Raw genomic sequence first — 17500 nt, forward strand, 5'->3', positions numbered from 1 at the left:
GCCGGCCTTGGGCGGGCGCGCGGGCGTCCGGCTGGCGCGCAGCGGCGCAGGCCGACGCCTCGGGAGCCCGGTCCGCACGCGGCTGCCGGCCGCCCGGACTCCGCTCTCCCCCTCTCTTGCCTGCCTGCTTGCTCGCCTGCCTGCCCGCCAGTCCCGGGCGGGGGCCCTGCTCTTGGATCTCCTGTCAACGGCCCGACAACGACCGCAGCCGCAGGGGGGCGCCAGCCGGCCGGCCTCCTTAGCTTAGGCCCCTCCCACCAGCAGCAGCTGTGCCGAGCGAGCTGCAAGCGAAAGCGGACCGTCGGCACCTGCGGGCAGAGGCAAGGGGCAGCGCTCTCTCGGGAGGGACGGGGACACACACACACACAGACGCGCGCGCCTGCCCGCCTGCCGGAAAAAAAGGAAGAAAAGGTGTATATACTAAGTTTTTTGGAGGGAAACCGCCCGGCTGTCGAAAGGGGCCCGCCTGCGAGGACGGGGACACACACACACACACACACACACATACACACACACACACACACACACAAAAGCCACGCCTGCCTCCCTGGGAAAAGGCTGAAAAAACTAAGTTTTTTGGAGGGAAAACGCACGGGAGCCGAAAAGGGGGCCGGCCTGCTTGCCCAGAGAGTCGAGACGCGGGAAAGTGCACAGAGGGAGCACGGGAACGGAGACGGGGAGGGGGAGGGGGAGAGAGAGACACACAGATGGACGAGAGACGAGACCCGAGAAGAAGGAGCTCCAGTCCACCTCGCTTGCTTGCTTGCTTGCTTGCTTGCTAGCTACGTCTGTCTTTTCACCGCTGAGAGAAGGTGGTGCACCGCTCCCGGAGGCGCTGCAATACCGGGCCGATGCGTGGAGAGGACGGAGCAAGCTCCTGATCCAGCTCCCTGTTCCAAAAATCCGTTTAATATGTGGTCCCCCGATGGGGGACGTATCAGATATTAAACTGATAAGAACAGATACTACACTTGATCTTAGCCAAAAGGCCGAGAAGCGATGCCCGACGCCGGCCTTGGGCGGGCGCGCGGGCGTCCGGCTGGCGCGCAGCGGCGCAGGCCGACGCCTCGGGAGCCCGGTCCGCACGCGGCTGCCGGCCGCCCGGACTCCGCTCTCCCCCTCTCTTGCCTGCCTGCTTGCTCGCCTGCCTGCCCGCCAGTCCCGGGCGGGGGCCCTGCTCTTGGATCTCCTGTCAACGGCCCGACAACGACCGCAGCCGCAGGGGGGCGCCAGCCGGCCGGCCTCCTTAGCTTAGGCCCCTCCCACCAGCAGCAGCTGTGCCGAGCGAGCTGCAAGCGAAAGCGGACCGTCGGCACCTGCGGGCAGAGGCAAGGGGCAGCGCTCTCTCGGGAGGGACGGGGACACACACACACACAGACGCGCGCGCCTGCCCGCCTGCCGGAAAAAAAGGAAGAAAAGGTGTATATACTAAGTTTTTTGGAGGGAAACCGCCCGGCTGTCGAAAGGGGCCCGCCTGCGAGGACGGGGACACACACACACACACACACACATACACACACACACACACACACACACAAAAGCCACGCCTGCCTCCCTGGGAAAAGGCTGAAAAAACTAAGTTTTTTGGAGGGAAAACGCACGGGAGCCGAAAAGGGGGCCGGCCTGCTTGCCCAGAGAGTCGAGACGCGGGAAAGTGCACAGAGGGAGCACGGGAACGGAGACGGGGAGGGGGAGGGGGAGAGAGAGACACACAGATGGACGAGAGACGAGACCCGAGAAGAAGGAGCTCCAGTCCACCTCGCTTGCTTGCTTGCTTGCTTGCTTGCTAGCTACGTCTGTCTTTTCACCGCTGAGAGAAGGTGGTGCACCGCTCCCGGAGGCGCTGCAATACCGGGCCGATGCGTGGAGAGGACGGAGCAAGCTCCTGATCCAGCTCCCTGTTCCAAAAATCCGTTTAATATGTGGTCCCCCGATGGGGGACGTATCAGATATTAAACTGATAAGAACAGATACTACACTTGATCTTAGCCAAAAGGCCGAGAAGCGATGCCCGACGCCGGCCTTGGGCGGGCGCGCGGGCGTCCGGCTGGCGCGCAGCGGCGCAGGCCGACGCCTCGGGAGCCCGGTCCGCACGCGGCTGCCGGCCGCCCGGACTCCGCTCTCCCCCTCTCTTGCCTGCCTGCTTGCTCGCCTGCCTGCCCGCCAGTCCCGGGCGGGGGCCCTGCTCTTGGATCTCCTGTCAACGGCCCGACAACGACCGCAGCCGCAGGGGGGCGCCAGCCGGCCGGCCTCCTTAGCTTAGGCCCCTCCCACCAGCAGCAGCTGTGCCGAGCGAGCTGCAAGCGAAAGCGGACCGTCGGCACCTGCGGGCAGAGGCAAGGGGCAGCGCTCTCTCGGGAGGGACGGGGACACACACACACACAGACGCGCGCGCCTGCCCGCCTGCCGGAAAAAAAGGAAGAAAAGGTGTATATACTAAGTTTTTTGGAGGGAAACCGCCCGGCTGTCGAAAGGGGCCCGCCTGCGAGGACGGGGACACACACACACACACACACACATACACACACACACACACACACACACAAAAGCCACGCCTGCCTCCCTGGGAAAAGGCTGAAAAAACTAAGTTTTTTGGAGGGAAAACGCACGGGAGCCGAAAAGGGGGCCGGCCTGCTTGCCCAGAGAGTCGAGACGCGGGAAAGTGCACAGAGGGAGCACGGGAACGGAGACGGGGAGGGGGAGGGGGAGAGAGAGACACACAGATGGACGAGAGACGAGACCCGAGAAGAAGGAGCTCCAGTCCACCTCGCTTGCTTGCTTGCTTGCTTGCTTGCTAGCTACGTCTGTCTTTTCACCGCTGAGAGAAGGTGGTGCACCGCTCCCGGAGGCGCTGCAATACCGGGCCGATGCGTGGAGAGGACGGAGCAAGCTCCTGATCCAGCTCCCTGTTCCAAAAATCCGTTTAATATGTGGTCCCCCGATGGGGGACGTATCAGATATTAAACTGATAAGAACAGATACTACACTTGATCTTAGCCAAAAGGCCGAGAAGCGATGCCCGACGCCGGCCTTGGGCGGGCGCGCGGGCGTCCGGCTGGCGCGCAGCGGCGCAGGCCGACGCCTCGGGAGCCCGGTCCGCACGCGGCTGCCGGCCGCCCGGACTCCGCTCTCCCCCTCTCTTGCCTGCCTGCTTGCTCGCCTGCCTGCCCGCCAGTCCCGGGCGGGGGCCCTGCTCTTGGATCTCCTGTCAACGGCCCGACAACGACCGCAGCCGCAGGGGGGCGCCAGCCGGCCGGCCTCCTTAGCTTAGGCCCCTCCCACCAGCAGCAGCTGTGCCGAGCGAGCTGCAAGCGAAAGCGGACCGTCGGCACCTGCGGGCAGAGGCAAGGGGCAGCGCTCTCTCGGGAGGGACGGGGACACACACACACACAGACGCGCGCGCCTGCCCGCCTGCCGGAAAAAAAGGAAGAAAAGGTGTATATACTAAGTTTTTTGGAGGGAAACCGCCCGGCTGTCGAAAGGGGCCCGCCTGCGAGGACGGGGACACACACACACACACACACACATACACACACACACACACACACACACACAAAAGCCACGCCTGCCTCCCTGGGAAAAGGCTGAAAAAACTAAGTTTTTTGGAGGGAAAACGCACGGGAGCCGAAAAGGGGGCCGGCCTGCTTGCCCAGAGAGTCGAGACGCGGGAAAGTGCACAGAGGGAGCACGGGAACGGAGACGGGGAGGGGGAGGGGAGAGAGAGACACACAGATGGACGAGAGACGAGACCCGAGAAGAAGGAGCTCCAGTCCACCTCGCTTGCTTGCTTGCTTGCTTGCTTGCTAGCTACGTCTGTCTTTTCACCGCTGAGAGAAGGTGGTGCACCGCTCCCGGAGGCGCTGCAATACCGGGCCGATGCGTGGAGAGGACGGAGCAAGCTCCTGATCCAGCTCCCTGTTCCAAAAATCCGTTTAATATGTGGTCCCCCGATGGGGGACGTATCAGATATTAAACTGATAAGAACAGATACTACACTTGATCTTAGCCAAAAGGCCGAGAAGCGATGCCCGACGCCGGCCTTGGGCGGGCGCGCGGGCGTCCGGCTGGCGCGCAGCGGCGCAGGCCGACGCCTCGGGAGCCCGGTCCGCACGCGGCTGCCGGCCGCCCGGACTCCGCTCTCCCCCTCTCTTGCCTGCCTGCTTGCTCGCCTGCCTGCCCGCCAGTCCCGGGCGGGGGCCCTGCTCTTGGATCTCCTGTCAACGGCCCGACAACGACCGCAGCCGCAGGGGGGCGCCAGCCGGCCGGCCTCCTTAGCTTAGGCCCCTCCCACCAGCAGCAGCTGTGCCGAGCGAGCTGCAAGCGAAAGCGGACCGTCGGCACCTGCGGGCAGAGGCAAGGGGCAGCGCTCTCTCGGGAGGGACGGGGACACACACACACACAGACGCGCGCGCCTGCCCGCCTGCCGGAAAAAAAGGAAGAAAAGGTGTATATACTAAGTTTTTTGGAGGGAAACCGCCCGGCTGTCGAAAGGGGCCCGCCTGCGAGGACGGGGACACACACACACACACACACACACATACACACACACACACACACACACAAAAGCCACGCCTGCCTCCCTGGGAAAAGGCTGAAAAAACTAAGTTTTTTGGAGGGAAAACGCACGGGAGCCGAAAAGGGGGCCGGCCTGCTTGCCCAGAGAGTCGAGACGCGGGAAAGTGCACAGAGGGAGCACGGGAACGGAGACGGGGAGGGGGAGGGGGAGAGAGAGACACACAGATGGACGAGAGACGAGACCCGAGAAGAAGGAGCTCCAGTCCACCTCGCTTGCTTGCTTGCTTGCTTGCTTGCTAGCTACGTCTGTCTTTTCACCGCTGAGAGAAGGTGGTGCACCGCTCCCGGAGGCGCTGCAATACCGGGCCGATGCGTGGAGAGGACGGAGCAAGCTCCTGATCCAGCTCCCTGTTCCAAAAATCCGTTTAATATGTGGTCCCCCGATGGGGGACGTATCAGATATTAAACTGATAAGAACAGATACTACACTTGATCTTAGCCAAAAGGCCGAGAAGCGATGCCCGACGCCGGCCTTGGGCGGGCGCGCGGGCGTCCGGCTGGCGCGCAGCGGCGCAGGCCGACGCCTCGGGAGCCCGGTCCGCACGCGGCTGCCGGCCGCCCGGACTCCGCTCTCCCCCTCTCTTGCCTGCCTGCTTGCTCGCCTGCCTGCCCGCCAGTCCCGGGCGGGGGCCCTGCTCTTGGATCTCCTGTCAACGGCCCGACAACGACCGCAGCCGCAGGGGGGCGCCAGCCGGCCGGCCTCCTTAGCTTAGGCCCCTCCCACCAGCAGCAGCTGTGCCGAGCGAGCTGCAAGCGAAAGCGGACCGTCGGCACCTGCGGGCAGAGGCAAGGGGCAGCGCTCTCTCGGGAGGGACGGGGACACACACACACACAGACGCGCGCGCCTGCCCGCCTGCCGGAAAAAAAGGAAGAAAAGGTGTATATACTAAGTTTTTTGGAGGGAAACCGCCCGGCTGTCGAAAGGGGCCCGCCTGCGAGGACGGGGACACACACACACACACACACACATACACACACACACACACACACACACACAAAAGCCACGCCTGCCTCCCTGGGAAAAGGCTGAAACTAAGTTTTTTGGAGGGAAAACGCACGGGAGCCGAAAAGGGGGCCGGCCTGCTTGCCCAGAGAGTCGAGACGCGGGAAAGTGCACAGAGGGAGCACGGGAACGGAGACGGGGAGGGGGAGGGGGAGAGAGAGACACACAGATGGACGAGAGACGAGACCCGAGAAGAAGGAGCTCCAGTCCACCTCGCTTGCTTGCTTGCTTGCTTGCTTGCTAGCTACGTCTGTCTTTTCACCGCTGAGAGAAGGTGGTGCACCGCTCCCGGAGGCGCTGCAATACCGGGCCGATGCGTGGAGAGGACGGAGCAAGCTCCTGATCCAGCTCCCTGTTCCAAAAATCCGTTTAATATGTGGTCCCCCGATGGGGGACGTATCAGATATTAAACTGATAAGAACAGATACTACACTTGATCTTAGCCAAAAGGCCGAGAAGCGATGCCCGACGCCGGCCTTGGGCGGGCGCGCGGGCGTCCGGCTGGCGCGCAGCGGCGCAGGCCGACGCCTCGGGAGCCCGGTCCGCACGCGGCTGCCGGCCGCCCGGACTCCGCTCTCCCCCTCTCTTGCCTGCCTGCTTGCTCGCCTGCCTGCCCGCCAGTCCCGGGCGGGGGCCCTGCTCTTGGATCTCCTGTCAACGGCCCGACAACGACCGCAGCCGCAGGGGGGCGCCAGCCGGCCGGCCTCCTTAGCTTAGGCCCCTCCCACCAGCAGCAGCTGTGCCGAGCGAGCTGCAAGCGAAAGCGGACCGTCGGCACCTGCGGGCAGAGGCAAGGGGCAGCGCTCTCTCGGGAGGGACGGGGACACACACACACACAGACGCGCGCGCCTGCCCGCCTGCCGGAAAAAAAGGAAGAAAAGGTGTATATACTAAGTTTTTTGGAGGGAAACCGCCCGGCTGTCGAAAGGGGCCCGCCTGCGAGGACGGGGACACACACACACACACACACACATACACACACACACACACACACACACACAAAGCCACGCCTGCCTCCCTGGGAAAAGGCTGAAAAAACTAAGTTTTTTGGAGGGAAAACGCACGGGAGCCGAAAAGGGGGCCGGCCTGCTTGCCCAGAGAGTCGAGACGCGGGAAAGTGCACAGAGGGAGCACGGGAACGGAGACGGGGAGGGGGAGGGGGAGAGAGAGACACACAGATGGACGAGAGACGAGACCCGAGAAGAAGGAGCTCCAGTCCACCTCGCTTGCTTGCTTGCTTGCTTGCTTGCTAGCTACGTCTGTCTTTTCACCGCTGAGAGAAGGTGGTGCACCGCTCCCGGAGGCGCTGCAATACCGGGCCGATGCGTGGAGAGGACGGAGCAAGCTCCTGATCCAGCTCCCTGTTCCAAAAATCCGTTTAATATGTGGTCCCCCGATGGGGGACGTATCAGATATTAAACTGATAAGAACAGATACTACACTTGATCTTAGCCAAAAGGCCGAGAAGCGATGCCCGACGCCGGCCTTGGGCGGGCGCGCGGGCGTCCGGCTGGCGCGCAGCGGCGCAGGCCGACGCCTCGGGAGCCCGGTCCGCACGCGGCTGCCGGCCGCCCGGACTCCGCTCTCCCCCTCTCTTGCCTGCCTGCTTGCTCGCCTGCCTGCCCGCCAGTCCCGGGCGGGGGCCCTGCTCTTGGATCTCCTGTCAACGGCCCGACAACGACCGCAGCCGCAGGGGGGCGCCAGCCGGCCGGCCTCCTTAGCTTAGGCCCCTCCCACCAGCAGCAGCTGTGCCGAGCGAGCTGCAAGCGAAAGCGGACCGTCGGCACCTGCGGGCAGAGGCAAGGGGCAGCGCTCTCTCGGGAGGGACGGGGACACACACACACACAGACGCGCGCGCCTGCCCGCCTGCCGGAAAAAAAGGAAGAAAAGGTGTATATACTAAGTTTTTTGGAGGGAAACCGCCCGGCTGTCGAAAGGGGCCCGCCTGCGAGGACGGGGACACACACACACACACACACACACACATACACACACACACACACACACACAAAAGCCACGCCTGCCTCCCTGGGAAAAGGCTGAAAAAACTAAGTTTTTTGGAGGGAAAACGCACGGGAGCCGAAAAGGGGGCCGGCCTGCTTGCCCAGAGAGTCGAGACGCGGGAAAGTGCACAGAGGGAGCACGGGAACGGAGACGGGGAGGGGGAGGGGGAGAGAGAGACACACAGATGGACGAGAGACGAGACCCGAGAAGAAGGAGCTCCAGTCCACCTCGCTTGCTTGCTTGCTTGCTTGCTTGCTAGCTACGTCTGTCTTTTCACCGCTGAGAGAAGGTGGTGCACCGCTCCCGGAGGCGCTGCAATACCGGGCCGATGCGTGGAGAGGACGGAGCAAGCTCCTGATCCAGCTCCCTGTTCCAAAAATCCGTTTAATATGTGGTCCCCCGATGGGGGACGTATCAGATATTAAACTGATAAGAACAGATACTACACTTGATCTTAGCCAAAAGGCCGAGAAGCGATGCCCGACGCCGGCCTTGGGCGGGCGCGCGGGCGTCCGGCTGGCGCGCAGCGGCGCAGGCCGACGCCTCGGGAGCCCGGTCCGCACGCGGCTGCCGGCCGCCCGGACTCCGCTCTCCCCCTCTCTTGCCTGCCTGCTTGCTCGCCTGCCTGCCCGCCAGTCCCGGGCGGGGGCCCTGCTCTTGGATCTCCTGTCAACGGCCCGACAACGACCGCAGCCGCAGGGGGGCGCCAGCCGGCCGGCCTCCTTAGCTTAGGCCCCTCCCACCAGCAGCAGCTGTGCCGAGCGAGCTGCAAGCGAAAGCGGACCGTCGGCACCTGCGGGCAGAGGCAAGGGGCAGCGCTCTCTCGGGAGGGACGGGGACACACACACACACAGACGCGCGCGCCTGCCCGCCTGCCGGAAAAAAAGGAAGAAAAGGTGTATATACTAAGTTTTTTGGAGGGAAACCGCCCGGCTGTCGAAAGGGGCCCGCCTGCGAGGACGGGGACACACACACACACACACACACACATACACACACACACACACACACAAAAGCCACGCCTGCCTCCCTGGGAAAAGGCTGAAAAAACTAAGTTTTTTGGAGGGAAAACGCACGGGAGCCGAAAAGGGGGCCGGCCTGCTTGCCCAGAGAGTCGAGACGCGGGAAAGTGCACAGAGGGAGCACGGGAACGGAGACGGGGAGGGGGAGGGGGAGAGAGAGACACACAGATGGACGAGAGACGAGACCCGAGAAGAAGGAGCTCCAGTCCACCTCGCTTGCTTGCTTGCTTGCTTGCTTGCTAGCTACGTCTGTCTTTTCACCGCTGAGAGAAGGTGGTGCACCGCTCCCGGAGGCGCTGCAATACCGGGCCGATGCGTGGAGAGGACGGAGCAAGCTCCTGATCCAGCTCCCTGTTCCAAAAATCCGTTTAATATGTGGTCCCCCGATGGGGGACGTATCAGATATTAAACTGATAAGAACAGATACTACACTTGATCTTAGCCAAAAGGCCGAGAAGCGATGCCCGACGCCGGCCTTGGGCGGGCGCGCGGGCGTCCGGCTGGCGCGCAGCGGCGCAGGCCGACGCCTCGGGAGCCCGGTCCGCACGCGGCTGCCGGCCGCCCGGACTCCGCTCTCCCCCTCTCTTGCCTGCCTGCTTGCTCGCCTGCCTGCCCGCCAGTCCCGGGCGGGGGCCCTGCTCTTGGATCTCCTGTCAACGGCCCGACAACGACCGCAGCCGCAGGGGGGCGCCAGCCGGCCGGCCTCCTTAGCTTAGGCCCCTCCCACCAGCAGCAGCTGTGCCGAGCGAGCTGCAAGCGAAAGCGGACCGTCGGCACCTGCGGGCAGAGGCAAGGGGCAGCGCTCTCTCGGGAGGGACGGGGACACACACACACACAGACGCGCGCGCCTGCCCGCCTGCCGGAAAAAAAGGAAGAAAAGGTGTATATACTAAGTTTTTTGGAGGGAAACCGCCCGGCTGTCGAAAGGGGCCCGCCTGCGAGGACGGGGACACACACACACACACACACACATACACACACACACACACACACACACACAAAAGCCACGCCTGCCTCCCTGGGAAAAGGCTGAAAAAACTAAGTTTTTTGGAGGGAAAACGCACGGGAGCCGAAAAGGGGGCCGGCCTGCTTGCCCAGAGAGTCGAGACGCGGGAAAGTGCACAGAGGGAGCACGGGAACGGAGACGGGGAGGGGGAGGGGGAGAGAGAGACACACAGATGGACGAGAGACGAGACCCGAGAAGAAGGAGCTCCAGTCCACCTCGCTTGCTTGCTTGCTTGCTTGCTTGCTAGCTACGTCTGTCTTTTCACCGCTGAGAGAAGGTGGTGCACCGCTCCCGGAGGCGCTGCAATACCGGGCCGATGCGTGGAGAGGACGGAGCAAGCTCCTGATCCAGCTCCCTGTTCCAAAAATCCGTTTAATATGTGGTCCCCCGATGGGGGACGTATCAGATATTAAACTGATAAGAACAGATACTACACTTGATCTTAGCCAAAAGGCCGAGAAGCGATGCCCGACGCCGGCCTTGGGCGGGCGCGCGGGCGTCCGGCTGGCGCGCAGCGGCGCAGGCCGACGCCTCGGGAGCCCGGTCCGCACGCGGCTGCCGGCCGCCCGGACTCCGCTCTCCCCCTCTCTTGCCTGCCTGCTTGCTCGCCTGCCTGCCCGCCAGTCCCGGGCGGGGGCCCTGCTCTTGGATCTCCTGTCAACGGCCCGACAACGACCGCAGCCGCAGGGGGGCGCCAGCCGGCCGGCCTCCTTAGCTTAGGCCCCTCCCACCAGCAGCAGCTGTGCCGAGCGAGCTGCAAGCGAAAGCGGACCGTCGGCACCTGCGGGCAGAGGCAAGGGGCAGCGCTCTCTCGGGAGGGACGGGGACACACACACACACAGACGCGCGCGCCTGCCCGCCTGCCGGAAAAAAAGGAAGAAAAGGTGTATATACTAAGTTTTTTGGAGGGAAACCGCCCGGCTGTCGAAAGGGGCCCGCCTGCGAGGACGGGGACACACACACACACACACACATACACACACACACACACACACACACAAAAGCCACGCCTGCCTCCCTGGGAAAAGGCTGAAAAAACTAAGTTTTTTGGAGGGAAAACGCACGGGAGCCGAAAAGGGGGCCGGCCTGCTTGCCCAGAGAGTCGAGACGCGGGAAAGTGCACAGAGGGAGCACGGGAACGGAGACGGGGAGGGGGAGGGGGAGAGAGAGACACACAGATGGACGAGAGACGAGACCCGAGAAGAAGGAGCTCCAGTCCACCTCGCTTGCTTGCTTGCTTGCTTGCTTGCTAGCTACGTCTGTCTTTTCACCGCTGAGAGAAGGTGGTGCACCGCTCCCGGAGGCGCTGCAATACCGGGCCGATGCGTGGAGAGGACGGAGCAAGCTCCTGATCCAGCTCCCTGTTCCAAAAATCCGTTTAATATGTGGTCCCCCGATGGGGGACGTATCAGATATTAAACTGATAAGAACAGATACTACACTTGATCTTAGCCAAAAGGCCGAGAAGCGATGCCCGACGCCGGCCTTGGGCGGGCGCGCGGGCGTCCGGCTGGCGCGCAGCGGCGCAGGCCGACGCCTCGGGAGCCCGGTCCGCACGCGGCTGCCGGCCGCCCGGACTCCGCTCTCCCCCTCTCTTGCCTGCCTGCTTGCTCGCCTGCCTGCCCGCCAGTCCCGGGCGGGGGCCCTGCTCTTGGATCTCCTGTCAACGGCCCGACAACGACCGCAGCCGCAGGGGGGCGCCAGCCGGCCGGCCTCCTTAGCTTAGGCCCCTCCCACCAGCAGCAGCTGTGCCGAGCGAGCTGCAAGCGAAAGCGGACCGTCGGCACCTGCGGGCAGAGGCAAGGGGCAGCGCTCTCTCGGGAGGGACGGGGACACACACACACACAGACGCGCGCGCCTGCCCGCCTGCCGGAAAAAAAGGAAGAAAAGGTGTATATACTAAGTTTTTTGGAGGGAAACCGCCCGGCTGTCGAAAGGGGCCCGCCTGCGAGGACGGGGACACACACACACACACACACACACACACACACACACACACACACACACACAAGCCACGCCTGCCTCCCTGGGAAAAGGCTGAAAAAACTAAGTTTTTTGGAGGGAAAACGCACGGGAGCCGAAAAGGGGGCCGGCCTGCTTGCCCAGAGAGTCGAGACGCGGGAAAGTGCACAGAGGGAGCACGGGAACGGAGACGGGGAGGGGGAGGGGGAGAGAGAGACACACAGATGGACGAGAGACGAGACCCGAGAAGAAGGAGCTCCAGTCCACCTCGCTTGCTTGCTTGCTTGCTTGCTTGCTAGCTACGTCTGTCTTTTCACCGCTGAGAGAAGGTGGTGCACCGCTCCCGGAGGCGCTGCAATACCGGGCCGATGCGTGGAGAGGACGGAGCAAGCTCCTGATCCAGCTCCCTGTTCCAAAAATCCGTTTAATATGTGGTCCCCCGATGGGGGACGTATCAGATATTAAACTGATAAGAACAGATACTACACTTGATCTTAGCCAAAAGGCCGAGAAGCGATGCCCGACGCCGGCCTTGGGCGGGCGCGCGGGCGTCCGGCTGGCGCGCAGCGGCGCAGGCCGACGCCTCGGGAGCCCGGTCCGCACGCGGCTGCCGGCCGCCCGGACTCCGCTCTCCCCCTCTCTTGCCTGCCTGCTTGCTCGCCTGCCTGCCCGCCAGTCCCGGGCGGGGGCCCTGCTCTTGGATCTCCTGTCAACGGCCCGACAACGACCGCAGCCGCAGGGGGGCGCCAGCCGGCCGGCCTCCTTAGCTTAGGCCCCTCCCACCAGCAGCAGCTGTGCCGAGCGAGCTGCAAGCGAAAGCGGACCGTCGGCACCTGCGGGCAGAGGCAAGGGGCAGCGCTCTCTCGGGAGGGACGGGGACACACACACACACAGACGCGCGCGCCTGCCCGCCTGCCGGAAAAAAAGGAAGAAAAGGTGTATATACTAAGTTTTTTGGAGGGAAACCGCCCGGCTGTCGAAAGGGGCCCGCCTGCGAGGACGGGGACACACACACACACACACACACATACACACACACACACACACACACAAAAGCCACGCCTGCCTCCCTGGGAAAAGGCTGAAAAAACTAAGTTTTTTGGAGGGAAAACGCACGGGAGCCGAAAAGGGGGCCGGCCTGCTTGCCCAGAGAGTCGAGACGCGGGAAAGTGCACAGAGGGAGCACGGGAACGGAGACGGGGAGGGGGAGGGGGAGAGAGAGACACACAGATGGACGAGAGACGAGACCCGAGAAGAAGGAGCTCCAGTCCACCTCGCTTGCTTGCTTGCTTGCTTGCTTGCTAGCTACGTCTGTCTTTTCACCGCTGAGAGAAGGTGGTGCACCGCTCCCGGAGGCGCTGCAATACCGGGCCGATGCGTGGAGAGGACGGAGCAAGCTCCTGATCCAGCTCCCTGTTCCAAAAATCCGTTTAATATGTGGTCCCCCGATGGGGGACGTATCAGATATTAAACTGATAAGAACAGATACTACACTTGATCTTAGCCAAAAGGCCGAGAAGCGATGCCCGACGCCGGCCTTGGGCGGGCGCGCGGGCGTCCGGCTGGCGCGCAGCGGCGCAGGCCGACGCCTCGGGAGCCCGGTCCGCACGCGGCTGCCGGCCGCCCGGACTCCGCTCTCCCCCTCTCTTGCCTGCCTGCTTGCTCGCCTGCCTGCCCGCCAGTCCCGGGCGGGGGCCCTGCTCTTGGATCTCCTGTCAACGGCCCGACAACGACCGCAGCCGCAGGGGGGCGCCAGCCGGCCGGCCTCCTTAGCTTAGGCCCCTCCCACCAGCAGCAGCTGTGCCGAGCGAGCTGCAAGCGAAAGCGGACCGTCGGCACCTGCGGGCAGAGGCAAGGGGCAGCGCTCTCTCGGGAGGGACGGGGACACACACACACACAGACGCGCGCGCCTGCCCGCCTGCCGGAAAAAAAGGAAGAAAAGGTGTATATACTAAGTTTTTTGGAGGGAAACCGCCCGGCTGTCGAAAGGGGCCCGCCTGCGAGGACGGGGACACACACACACACACACACACATACACACACACACACACACACACACACAAAGCCACGCCTGCCTCCCTGGGAAAAGGCTGAAAAAACTAAGTTTTTTGGAGGGAAAACGCACGGGAGCCGAAAAGGGGGCCGGCCTGCTTGCCCAGAGAGTCGAGACGCGGGAAAGTGCACAGAGGGAGCACGGGAACGGAGACGGGGAGGGGGAGGGGGAGAGAGAGACACACAGATGGACGAGAGACGAGACCCGAGAAGAAGGAGCTCCAGTCCACCTCGCTTGCTTGCTTGCTTGCTTGCTTGCTAGCTACGTCTGTCTTTTCACCGCTGAGAGAAGGTGGTGCACCGCTCCCGGAGGCGCTGCAATACCGGGCCGATGCGTGGAGAGGACGGAGCAAGCTCCTGATCCAGCTCCCTGTTCCAAAAATCCGTTTAATATGTGGTCCCCCGATGGGGGACGTATCAGATATTAAACTGATAAGAACAGATACTACACTTGATCTTAGCCAAAAGGCCGAGAAGCGATGCCCGACGCCGGCCTTGGGCGGGCGCGCGGGCGTCCGGCTGGCGCGCAGCGGCGCAGGCCGACGCCTCGGGAGCCCGGTCCGCACGCGGCTGCCGGCCGCCCGGACTCCGCTCTCCCCCTCTCTTGCCTGCCTGCTTGCTCGCCTGCCTGCCCGCCAGTCCCGGGCGGGGGCCCTGCTCTTGGATCTCCTGTCAACGGCCCGACAACGACCGCAGCCGCAGGGGGGCGCCAGCCGGCCGGCCTCCTTAGCTTAGGCCCCTCCCACCAGCAGCAGCTGTGCCGAGCGAGCTGCAAGCGAAAGCGGACCGTCGGCACCTGCGGGCAGAGGCAAGGGGCAGCGCTCTCTCGGGAGGGACGGGGACACACACACACACAGACGCGCGCGCCTGCCCGCCTGCCGGAAAAAAAGGAAGAAAAGGTGTATATACTAAGTTTTTTGGAGGGAAACCGCCCGGCTGTCGAAAGGGGCCCGCCTGCGAGGACGGGGACACACACACACACACACACACATACACACACACACACACACACACACAAAAGCCACGCCTGCCTCCCTGGGAAAAGGCTGAAAAAACTAAGTTTTTTGGAGGGAAAACGCACGGGAGCCGAAAAGGGGGCCGGCCTGCTTGCCCAGAGAGTCGAGACGCGGGAAAGTGCACAGAGGGAGCACGGGAACGGAGACGGGGAGGGGGAGGGGGAGAGAGAGACACACAGATGGACGAGAGACGAGACCCGAGAAGAAGGAGCTCCAGTCCACCTCGCTTGCTTGCTTGCTTGCTTGCTTGCTAGCTACGTCTGTCTTTTCACCGCTGAGAGAAGGTGGTGCACCGCTCCCGGAGGCGCTGCAATACCGGGCCGATGCGTGGAGAGGACGGAGCAAGCTCCTGATCCAGCTCCCTGTTCCAAAAATCCGTTTAATATGTGGTCCCCCGATGGGGGACGTATCAGATATTAAACTGATAAGAACAGATACTACACTTGATCTTAGCCAAAAGGCCGAGAAGCGATGCCCGACGCCGGCCTTGGGCGGGCGCGCGGGCGTCCGGCTGGCGCGCAGCGGCGCAGGCCGACGCCTCGGGAGCCCGGTCCGCACGCGGCTGCCGGCCGCCCGGACTCCGCTCTCCCCCTCTCTTGCCTGCCTGCTTGCTCGCCTGCCTGCCCGCCAGTCCCGGGCGGGGGCCCTGCTCTTGGATCTCCTGTCAACGGCCCGACAACGACCGCAGCCGCAGGGGGGCGCCAGCCGGCCGGCCTCCTTAGCTTAGGCCCCTCCCACCAGCAGCAGCTGTGCCGAGCGAGCTGCAAGCGAAAGCGGACCGTCGGCACCTGCGGGCAGAGGCAAGGGGCAGCGCTCTCTCGGGAGGGACGGGGACACACACACACACAGACGCGCGCGCCTGCCCGCCTGCCGGAAAAAAAGGAAGAAAAGGTGTATATACTAAGTTTTTTGGAGGGAAACCGCCCGGCTGTCGAAAGGGGCCCGCCTGCGAGGACGGGGACACACACACACACACACACACACATACACACACACACACACACACACAAAAGCCACGCCTGCCTCCCTGGGAAAAGGCTGAAAAAACTAAGTTTTTTGGAGGGAAAACGCACGGGAGCCGAAAAGGGGGCCGGCCTGCTTGCCCAGAGAGTCGAGACGCGGGAAAGTGCACAGAGGGAGCACGGGAACGGAGACGGGGAGGGGGAGGGGGAGAGAGAGACACACAGATGGACGAGAGACGAGACCCGAGAAGAAGGAGCTCCAGTCCACCTCGCTTGCTTGCTTGCTTGCTTGCTTGCTAGCTACGTCTGTCTTTTCACCGCTGAGAGAAGGTGGTGCACCGCTCCCGGAGGCGCTGCAATACCGGGCCGATGCGTGGAGAGGACGGAGCAAGCTCCTGATCCAGCTCCCTGTTCCAAAAATCCGTTTAATATGTGGTCCCCCGATGGGGGACGTATCAGATATTAAACTGATAAGAACAGATACTACACTTGATCTTAGCCAAAAGGCCGAGAAGCGATGCCCGACGCCGGCCTTGGGCGGGCGCGCGGGCGTCCGGCTGGCGCGCAGCGGCGCAGGCCGACGCCTCGGGAGCCCGGTCCGCACGCGGCTGCCGGCCGCCCGGACTCCGCTCTCCCCCTCTCTTGCCTGCCTGCTTGCTCGCCTGCCTGCCCGCCAGTCCCGGGCGGGGGCCCTGCTCTTGGATCTCCTGTCAACGGCCCGACAACGACCGCAGCCGCAGGGGGGCGCCAGCCGGCCGGCCTCCTTAGCTTAGGCCCCTCCCACCAGCAGCAGCTGTGCCGAGCGAGCTGCAAGCGAAAGCGGACCGTCGGCACCTGCGGGCAGAGGCAAGGGGCAGCGCTCTCTCGGGAGGGACGGGGACACACACACACACAGACGCGCGCGCCTGCCCGCCTGCCGGAAAAAAAGGAAGAAAAGGTGTATATACTAAGTTTTTTGGAGGGAAACCGCCCGGCTGTCGAAAGGGGCCCGCCTGCGAGGACGGGGACACACACACACACACACACACACATACACACACACACACACACACACAAAAGCCACGCCTGCCTCCCTGGGAAAAGGCTGAAAAAACTAAGTTTTTTGGAGGGAAAACGCACGGGAGCCGAAAAGGGGGCCGGCCTGCTTGCCCAGAGAGTCGAGACGCGGGAAAGTGCACAGAGGGAGCACGGGAACGGAGACGGGGAGGGGGAGGGGGAGAGAGAGACACACAGATGGACGAGAGACGAGACCCGAGAAGAAGGAGCTCCAGTCCACCTCGCTTGCTTGCTTGCTTGCTTGCTTGCTAGCTACGTCTGTCTTTTCACCGCTGAGAGAAGGTGGTGCACCGCTCCCGGAGGCGCTGCAATACCGGGCCGATGCGTGGAGAGGACGGAGCAAGCTCCTGATCCAGCTCCCTGTTCCAAAAATCCGTTTAATATGTGGTCCCCCGATGGGGGACGTATCAGATATTAAACTGATAAGAACAGATACTACACTTGATCTTAGCCAAAAGGCCGAGAAGCGATGCCCGACGCCGGCCTTGGGCGGGCGCGCGGGCGTCCGGCTGGCGCGCAGCGGCGCAGGCCGACGCCTCGGGAGCCCGGTCCGCACGCGGCTGCCGGCCGCCCGGACTCCGCTCTCCCCCTCTCTTGCCTGCCTGCTTGCTCGCCTGCCTGCCCGCCAGTCCCGGGCGGGGGCCCTGCTCTTGGATCTCCTGTCAACGGCCCGACAACGACCGCAGCCGCAGGGGGGCGCCAGCCGGCCGGCCTCCTTAGCTTAGGCCCCTCCCACCAGCAGCAGCTGTGCCGAGCGAGCTGCAAGCGAAAGCGGACCGTCGGCACCTGCGGGCAGAGGCAAGGGGCAGCGCTCTCTCGGGAGGGACGGGGACACACACACA

The 17500-nt window shown here is 63.7% G+C and overlaps 17 non-coding genes across 17 annotated transcripts; all 17 read right to left on the reverse strand.

Annotated features, from left to right (window-relative positions):
• Positions 1 to 810: 810 nt before the first annotated feature.
• On the reverse strand, positions 811 to 1001 carry LOC138229103 (U2 spliceosomal RNA). The gene has a single exon (XR_011185584.1). It is a non-coding gene; the product is annotated as a U2 spliceosomal RNA (small nuclear RNA).
• An 817-nt stretch (positions 1002 to 1818) lies between these two features.
• On the reverse strand, positions 1819 to 2009 carry LOC138229104 (U2 spliceosomal RNA). Its single transcript, XR_011185585.1, has one exon. It is a non-coding gene; the product is annotated as a U2 spliceosomal RNA (small nuclear RNA).
• Positions 2010 to 2826: 817 nt separating this feature from the next.
• Positions 2827 to 3017, reverse strand: LOC138229105 (U2 spliceosomal RNA). The gene has a single exon (XR_011185586.1). It is a non-coding gene; the product is annotated as a U2 spliceosomal RNA (small nuclear RNA).
• Positions 3018 to 3835: 818 nt separating this feature from the next.
• On the reverse strand, positions 3836 to 4026 carry LOC138229106 (U2 spliceosomal RNA). Its single transcript, XR_011185587.1, has one exon. It is a non-coding gene; the product is annotated as a U2 spliceosomal RNA (small nuclear RNA).
• Positions 4027 to 4843: 817 nt separating this feature from the next.
• Positions 4844 to 5034, reverse strand: LOC138229107 (U2 spliceosomal RNA). Its single transcript, XR_011185588.1, has one exon. It is a non-coding gene; the product is annotated as a U2 spliceosomal RNA (small nuclear RNA).
• An 816-nt stretch (positions 5035 to 5850) lies between these two features.
• On the reverse strand, positions 5851 to 6041 carry LOC138229108 (U2 spliceosomal RNA). The gene has a single exon (XR_011185589.1). It is a non-coding gene; the product is annotated as a U2 spliceosomal RNA (small nuclear RNA).
• Positions 6042 to 6859: 818 nt separating this feature from the next.
• Positions 6860 to 7050, reverse strand: LOC138229109 (U2 spliceosomal RNA). The gene has a single exon (XR_011185590.1). It is a non-coding gene; the product is annotated as a U2 spliceosomal RNA (small nuclear RNA).
• An 819-nt stretch (positions 7051 to 7869) lies between these two features.
• LOC138229111 (U2 spliceosomal RNA) lies at positions 7870 to 8060 on the reverse strand. The gene has a single exon (XR_011185592.1). It is a non-coding gene; the product is annotated as a U2 spliceosomal RNA (small nuclear RNA).
• Positions 8061 to 8875: 815 nt separating this feature from the next.
• On the reverse strand, positions 8876 to 9066 carry LOC138229112 (U2 spliceosomal RNA). The gene has a single exon (XR_011185593.1). It is a non-coding gene; the product is annotated as a U2 spliceosomal RNA (small nuclear RNA).
• An 819-nt stretch (positions 9067 to 9885) lies between these two features.
• LOC138229113 (U2 spliceosomal RNA) lies at positions 9886 to 10076 on the reverse strand. The gene has a single exon (XR_011185594.1). It is a non-coding gene; the product is annotated as a U2 spliceosomal RNA (small nuclear RNA).
• Positions 10077 to 10891: 815 nt separating this feature from the next.
• Positions 10892 to 11082, reverse strand: LOC138229114 (U2 spliceosomal RNA). Its single transcript, XR_011185595.1, has one exon. It is a non-coding gene; the product is annotated as a U2 spliceosomal RNA (small nuclear RNA).
• Positions 11083 to 11899: 817 nt separating this feature from the next.
• LOC138229115 (U2 spliceosomal RNA) lies at positions 11900 to 12090 on the reverse strand. The gene has a single exon (XR_011185596.1). It is a non-coding gene; the product is annotated as a U2 spliceosomal RNA (small nuclear RNA).
• Positions 12091 to 12905: 815 nt separating this feature from the next.
• Positions 12906 to 13096, reverse strand: LOC138229116 (U2 spliceosomal RNA). Its single transcript, XR_011185597.1, has one exon. It is a non-coding gene; the product is annotated as a U2 spliceosomal RNA (small nuclear RNA).
• Positions 13097 to 13914: 818 nt separating this feature from the next.
• Positions 13915 to 14105, reverse strand: LOC138229117 (U2 spliceosomal RNA). Its single transcript, XR_011185598.1, has one exon. It is a non-coding gene; the product is annotated as a U2 spliceosomal RNA (small nuclear RNA).
• An 817-nt stretch (positions 14106 to 14922) lies between these two features.
• LOC138229118 (U2 spliceosomal RNA) lies at positions 14923 to 15113 on the reverse strand. Its single transcript, XR_011185599.1, has one exon. It is a non-coding gene; the product is annotated as a U2 spliceosomal RNA (small nuclear RNA).
• An 817-nt stretch (positions 15114 to 15930) lies between these two features.
• Positions 15931 to 16121, reverse strand: LOC138229119 (U2 spliceosomal RNA). Its single transcript, XR_011185600.1, has one exon. It is a non-coding gene; the product is annotated as a U2 spliceosomal RNA (small nuclear RNA).
• Positions 16122 to 16938: 817 nt separating this feature from the next.
• LOC138229120 (U2 spliceosomal RNA) lies at positions 16939 to 17129 on the reverse strand. Its single transcript, XR_011185601.1, has one exon. It is a non-coding gene; the product is annotated as a U2 spliceosomal RNA (small nuclear RNA).
• Between the last annotated feature and the right edge of the window lie 371 nt (positions 17130 to 17500).

The sequence above is a fragment of the Lepisosteus oculatus genome, unplaced genomic scaffold (assembly GCF_040954835.1).
Source record: "Lepisosteus oculatus isolate fLepOcu1 unplaced genomic scaffold, fLepOcu1.hap2 HAP2_SCAFFOLD_405, whole genome shotgun sequence".
In the NCBI taxonomy this organism is placed as follows: Eukaryota; Metazoa; Chordata; class Actinopteri; order Semionotiformes; family Lepisosteidae; genus Lepisosteus; species Lepisosteus oculatus.